This window comes from Mycteria americana, chromosome 7 (assembly GCF_035582795.1).
Source record: "Mycteria americana isolate JAX WOST 10 ecotype Jacksonville Zoo and Gardens chromosome 7, USCA_MyAme_1.0, whole genome shotgun sequence".
NCBI lineage: Eukaryota > Metazoa > Chordata > Aves > Ciconiiformes > Ciconiidae > Mycteria > Mycteria americana.
In genome coordinates this window covers 64,395,979-64,402,068 of record NC_134371.1, presented here as the reverse complement: position 1 = coordinate 64,402,068, position 6,090 = coordinate 64,395,979, and positions in this window count along the sequence as shown.

The window sequence follows — 6,090 nt, the reverse complement described above, 5'->3', positions numbered from 1 at the left end:
TTGGTTCTCTTTTCTTCACGCCGCGTGGTCTCCGTTTCAAACAGCAAATGTCACTCTCGTCCTTCCAGCAGCAGTGATGTTGCTCTGGCTGCTGTGCCCAAAAGCTTGTCTGCTTTCTTCAAAGCTTGTCTACAACGTCGTCTGTTGACCTAGTAAAAGCTGTTATTTCTGCCTGCACACCTTGCTTTGCTTTTCAACTGGAACATTTACAACTTCTTACCAGAGTTTCTAGGTAACTGGAGACAATTTCAAAATTCTGCAAAAAATGACAGGAGGTGAGTTTGGGAAATAAAGGGCTGCAACCTCTCCATAATGGCATTAAAAGTGTCAGGGCCAGGCTGACTGGGGTATCAACACTCGTCTCCAGTGAAGCCAAGGGCACTGCCGCGGCTCCCTCAGCGGGGAATTTGGCTCGCACTCCGGTTAGCTCTGTAGCCTGAGGTTCTGTGGAGACCCCACTCCCAACATGTTCTCCTGATTTACTCTTGAAAGAAACAGAATTAGCAGAAGATTTCTCCTATGGAGGTGTAGGAGCAGGTTGCTCCTATCTCTTCCCTTGACGTGTCAGAGAAAAACAGACCCTATACCGGCCTGGGAGAAAGAGAAGGATGTGAACGTCAGTAACAGACGTTTATAAAGATGCGTGTGAAACAGATGGAAGACATTGCCTAAATTACTTACCTTCAGACGGGAAAAAAGGTCTCTAACTCCCATATCCAGATGACTTACCATCAGACGGTGGCAGAACATCAGAGAAAGCACCCGTAAGTAGCATCCCTGAGACAGAGACCTGCCATCCCTGATGGAGAACATAGGCTTCCCTGCTCGACCTCCCTGTGAAGTCTTCTGGGACCCAGAGAGTTAATCTTTCTCCCCAGAATGTATGTATCAGGTCCTTTCTTTAGCAAGGAGCTAGTCCGGCTACTCATCTTATTTGAACGAGTGTAGTTTCACTTCCCCAGAGGTGTAAATACTCTTGTGCCAGAAAACTGTCAACTCTTGTTGGCGGGCGACTCCTTGCCTCGCAGGGGGATGAAACTCTCCTCCCTCGGTGATTCACTGCGCTACTTCCAGCAGGAGGGAGAGCTCATCCCGGCCCTATAATCTGCATCAGCCTGGATGTGAACGGACAGTTCCATGCAACGAAGGTTCAGAGCTTATTACAGGCTCTTGGCTGATACTAGAGATAATGGCAATTAACCGCTCTGGGATGACAACGGTTTATGGCTGGTTGATCTCCCGACGCTTTTCTTAAGCATTTTGTAAAAAAATGGGCCTCGCCGAGGATGGAGAGGGCAGAAGGAGACAGAAAGCAGTTGCGTGAGTCTCCAGCTCAGCACGCGAGGCTTGAGAAGCGCGCCTAGGTTTTAACGTGAGCCGGAGACAGGATCTGTGCGTTTACCCTTTCTCAGATCTATTTTGGGAGTCGCAGGATTTGGGTGGGTGGGTATGGAAAGGCCACTGCTCCCCATTGGCACAGTCTTGCAGCCATCACATTTCTGCACTTGCTAGAGGTACGAAAAAACTGGGTTTTGATTGTGTCAGGAGGTACTGAAATGGCTGTCTCGTTTTACTAGGTATTGCTATAATCAACTCTGCCAAACTGAATTTTACAGGAATCTCTTGTATTAGAGACTGAGCTATCACACCTGCGTCACCTTCCCTTGCAGACACCTTTGCCGATCACACATTTGCAGGGGTGAGGACCAGCCCATTTATTCAGTCCTCAGTCTGAAATGGTTCTGTATCTCCATGAGATGATCCCCGCGCGGGAGCACGTCTTGTCGCTCTCGACAGAAAGGGGCAGGAACCTCTCCTCAAAGCCTCCAGCTTCCTTCTGCTCAGCTCCACACACGTGGGAGTCGCTTCCCAACGCGGATGGCCACCAAGGCACATCTGCCGTCAAAAGGAGGCGAGCAACTCGGAGGGAAGTAAAATGGCTTAACAGATACCGGTAATCAGCTTTTGACCTGATTTTATACTGAGTTGTCTAGTGAAAAAGGGACATTTGTAGGCTATCAGCATAGCACTGAACCATATTAAATACACCTGCATTTATCTTCAATAAGACTAATACGGTTCCTTATCATTGGAACAATGGTATATTTTTGTCACCCTTAATTATTAACTTATCTGGCTGCAATTGCTTCGCTTATGAAAAGGATATGCTAGGTAACTATAATAGCTATACAACTCTTACATAACCAACATTTTAAACTGGTTTTTTTCAGCCATTCTTTTCCTTTTTTGCTGCTTAGAGCTTTTCTATTTTTCTTTGGCATAGGTAAGTAAACCCAAAGGGCTAGATCCTACAGTTACACTGATGTTTTTGGAGCACGGCCTGCAGTTTTATCAGTTTACATCATCTGGGAGTGGGCCCATGAAATTTTTAAAACATTGAAATAAATGAAAGCAGACAGGTGACGGAGTGACAGCACCAGACGGAGAGAATGGCAACGGCCAAGGCAGCGAAAGTCTTAGCTTTATTTGGAGGAAAAGGGCCCGCAAGTACATCTGGTACTAGGAGGCTAAACACACATGTAGATTTGCTGGGAGCTGAAAACGGGAGAAAAATGTGGCCTGTACAGAAAAATAACTTCCAGTGTTTTCCTCCGGTGACATTGGCAAGCCTTCACCATCACGTTAGCCCCGAATGCTTTTTGCATGTTCCCACAGCATTTGCCACTCCAGGCAAGAGGAGGCCAGAGGCAAGCGATGGGAGAAGGTATCCTGGAGACCTTCATCACCAGCCGTGGTTCACAACGGCCTTCACGACAAAGTTCACCCTGGGCATCTTGGAGGCCACTGGCACACGTGTCCGTTATATGGAGATATACATATATCTCTCTCATGAGTCTGAAATAACACATTTAGTGCACAGGGTGGGCCTTTCAGTGACTGCAGGTCCTTTCTGATGCCCAGCACAGCTGGTGTCTCCAGGATCTCCGCGATGGAAGGAGACAGGGCACCACCACCACTTCTGCGACTGCTGTCCCTCCTCACCCTCAGCCAGCCTCACGCCCAGAGGGGCCATGAAGCCAACTGATGGCTGCCCATGAACTCGCTCTCCTCCACCGCTCACCCACGAGGAGTGTGGCCTCCCTCAGTTTGTAGTTTCAGTGCTGGAACCCCAGGTCCTTCAGCAACCGGCTCATCATGCCAGCTAGATTGCCACAAGCTGCTCCATTTCTGCTGCTGAGGACACTGGCCTCGGTGATAATGAAGGGAGGGCTGAATTCCTTTCCCAGCCCGGCTCGCTGTTTTGACAAGTGATTCTTTTTATAAATCCCAGACAGCACGTCTTTTCACAGGCAGTTGTAAAGCTGGATTTAATACGTCAGAGAGAATACACGAAAGCTCTCGCACGTTCTGCGGCGTGGTTTTTTTCGGCAGCTCTGCGAACGTGCTGACCGGCAGCTGACCTCGCCTCCTGACACGGCGCACAGCCACCGAAGGATGGGCCCCATTCTACCATCGTTAATATTCCAGATTTCACTTCACACCCTACATCTGCTTCCTCCCAAGACGACAACTGGGGTTCCACCAGCCGTCTGCAATAACTCATTGCTGGAGGAGTGGGGCCACCCAACACAGCCAGTATGCAAGCACATAGGGTACAGCCCAGGCGTCCTTGGTTCCATATCCTGCCTTGCAGCACCGGAGTTATTCCTTCTCTTGGTGAAGCCCTTCCCAGTGCAAACAGGGTGAGTGCAGCCTTGAGAGGACAAGGGGAAGGCAAGGAAGAAAGAGCAAAGTCACCCTGAGGACTAGGTGTGCTGAGCAGGCTGGGCTACAGCCACCTGGAGACCCTTCCCCATCACAGATGTTAAACAAGTCGTTCCACATTAGATGATTAGGTCCACCTACACCTGAAAGAGCGTAATCATCCTGAAGATCCTCATCTAAGCCTCCAGATGGTGTTTCACTTTCCCTGAGAGCTACCTGGCAGTTTCTAAAGTAACTATAATCCCATTGTCCCTTTTCGATCGATTTTCCAACAGCCACCACAGCTACAGCTGTTGTACTAAGCCCTCTGCCCTCCTCCTCCTCAAATCGTCATGCATCTCTACTCCCTCACATGAAATATTTGTGAAACCTGAGAAGCGGGTCCTGGATAATGGATATTCAATTGATAAATACCTTTCAAAAAACACCATCTGGAAGCCAGGCAATTGAGCAACATAAGGTAAACCACATTCTTCCCATACACCCTCTAAAGAGAAGGTTTTCTAAGGTACAGCATGCAGGTTTGATGAATCAAACATCACTAGAAATGTCTCTGCTGTCTTTTGAAATCTCCTGGGCCCCGCAAATGTGCATCCAGGTGGAGAAAGTTCGCACGGAGCCACTCCGGTTCCTAAGTCCCTGCTCTTCAGACAGGTAGGACCTGTCACACCAGCTATTTTCCATTTAGGTTTACACTATCAAGAGGATTTAGCAGTGTTTGGCTGCCCTTCCTCAGGTTCCTTGGAAATGGACCCCAGTCCCCGCACGTGGCTGTCAGGTGTTAGGTGGGGTACATGCGTCTCCTGTCCGGCACAGCCCTGCTTTGCCTCGGAAAGGCCCAGAGCACTCCCCAGACCAGGCTGGCTTTAAATCTTGCTATGCCACAAAGTGACTCTTTTCTTTCAGAGATAATACGTAAGTATGTGTCATCCCTCTGGAATATTCTGGCAGTTGTACTGATATCATCAGTCTGTAAAACAGCTGATAACATTCCCCTGTATTATTTTCCTTAAAGCTCTCAACCTGAAATTTGGCATTTTTCTTCAGTTACTGGATGTATGAAAGCTCTCAAGATTCGTTCAGCCCATATCCTGAACAACACATGTCAACCTGCCAGTGTCACACAGAAAGCCCCACTCCGGCCTGCGTCCCCCAACGGGCTTTTCCTTCAAGGCGAGAGAAGATACTTTGGTTTTTCTCAGTAGAGGGAGCTTCTCACACAGCAGTTTGAACACCGCATCCCTCAAACCCTCTGGAAGCACGTCCCATTTCTGACAGTTTGTTTTGCCAAACAAACGCACAGGAAACCTGAAGGTAGGTGATTACGGAAATGTACTCCGAACCCCTAGTAACCATGGGCTGGTTTGTGTATTGAACGAAGAAGGCTTGCAGCCTTCCCCAAATTCTTTATTAGTTTTGGTAACTATTACTATTAAAATGCCCGTCCTTTCAACATCCTGGTACCACTCAACAGCAGCTCTGTGGCAGTCAGTACCAGGGCTATGAGAGCTTGCGTGAAAAAAGGGGCTTTATAGCGCTTTTCAGTGCCTTTCTTTGATTCCACTGAATGCCTCTTGATACTTTTCTTACAGAGACAGAAGTTTTCAGCCTACTTTTGTCTGCAGCTCGAATGCTCTGTACATTATTATCATGTCCCTTTTAGCTGTCTCCTTAGACAAACAGCTGCATCTTTTCATTCTTTCTTCGTCCAAAAGCCTTTGCATAGTTATTACTAAATCCTACTTGGTAATGAAGAGAGCCCTGCACAATATCAGCAGGGCGAGGAGATGGGTAGCTCCAGGACGGTCAATGAGAGGCACCTGCTCTGCTCCCTGCACCCCACTTACTCAAGCATGTGTGGGGTGAACTCCACCAGAGAGCTGATCCAGGCAGAAAAAAATTGATCTAAAAACCAGTCCAATTCTTCAGTCAGATCAGTCCCCCAACCTGTTTTACTGAGTGACAGCAGAAGCATTTGTACTGCACAGCGTGCCCAGAACAGCATGAGTGGGCGGATGGGATGGCAGGAGGGGGAGGGAGGCGAGGAAGGGAAGAGGACTGCTTTTTTAAGAAGCACTAACAGCTTAAACACACTTAAAATGATAATTTAATTGAAGAGACCAGGGATTTTAGTCTTACAAAGATACCAAGGGAATCTTAGCTTTTCAAACCAGATTTGCAGAGGATGTTTTCCTAAGCCTACATAGATTGTTGGATCATGTTTTGCTCGCACCTAAAATAACTAAAATTGAAAAACGTCAGCATTTAAAACATCTCTTTCCCCTTCCCTCATCCCCTTCTGATTCCTGTATTTTCTATGCTTGGCATCGCTAGGTACACAGGCAATTTCACCATAATCTTAAT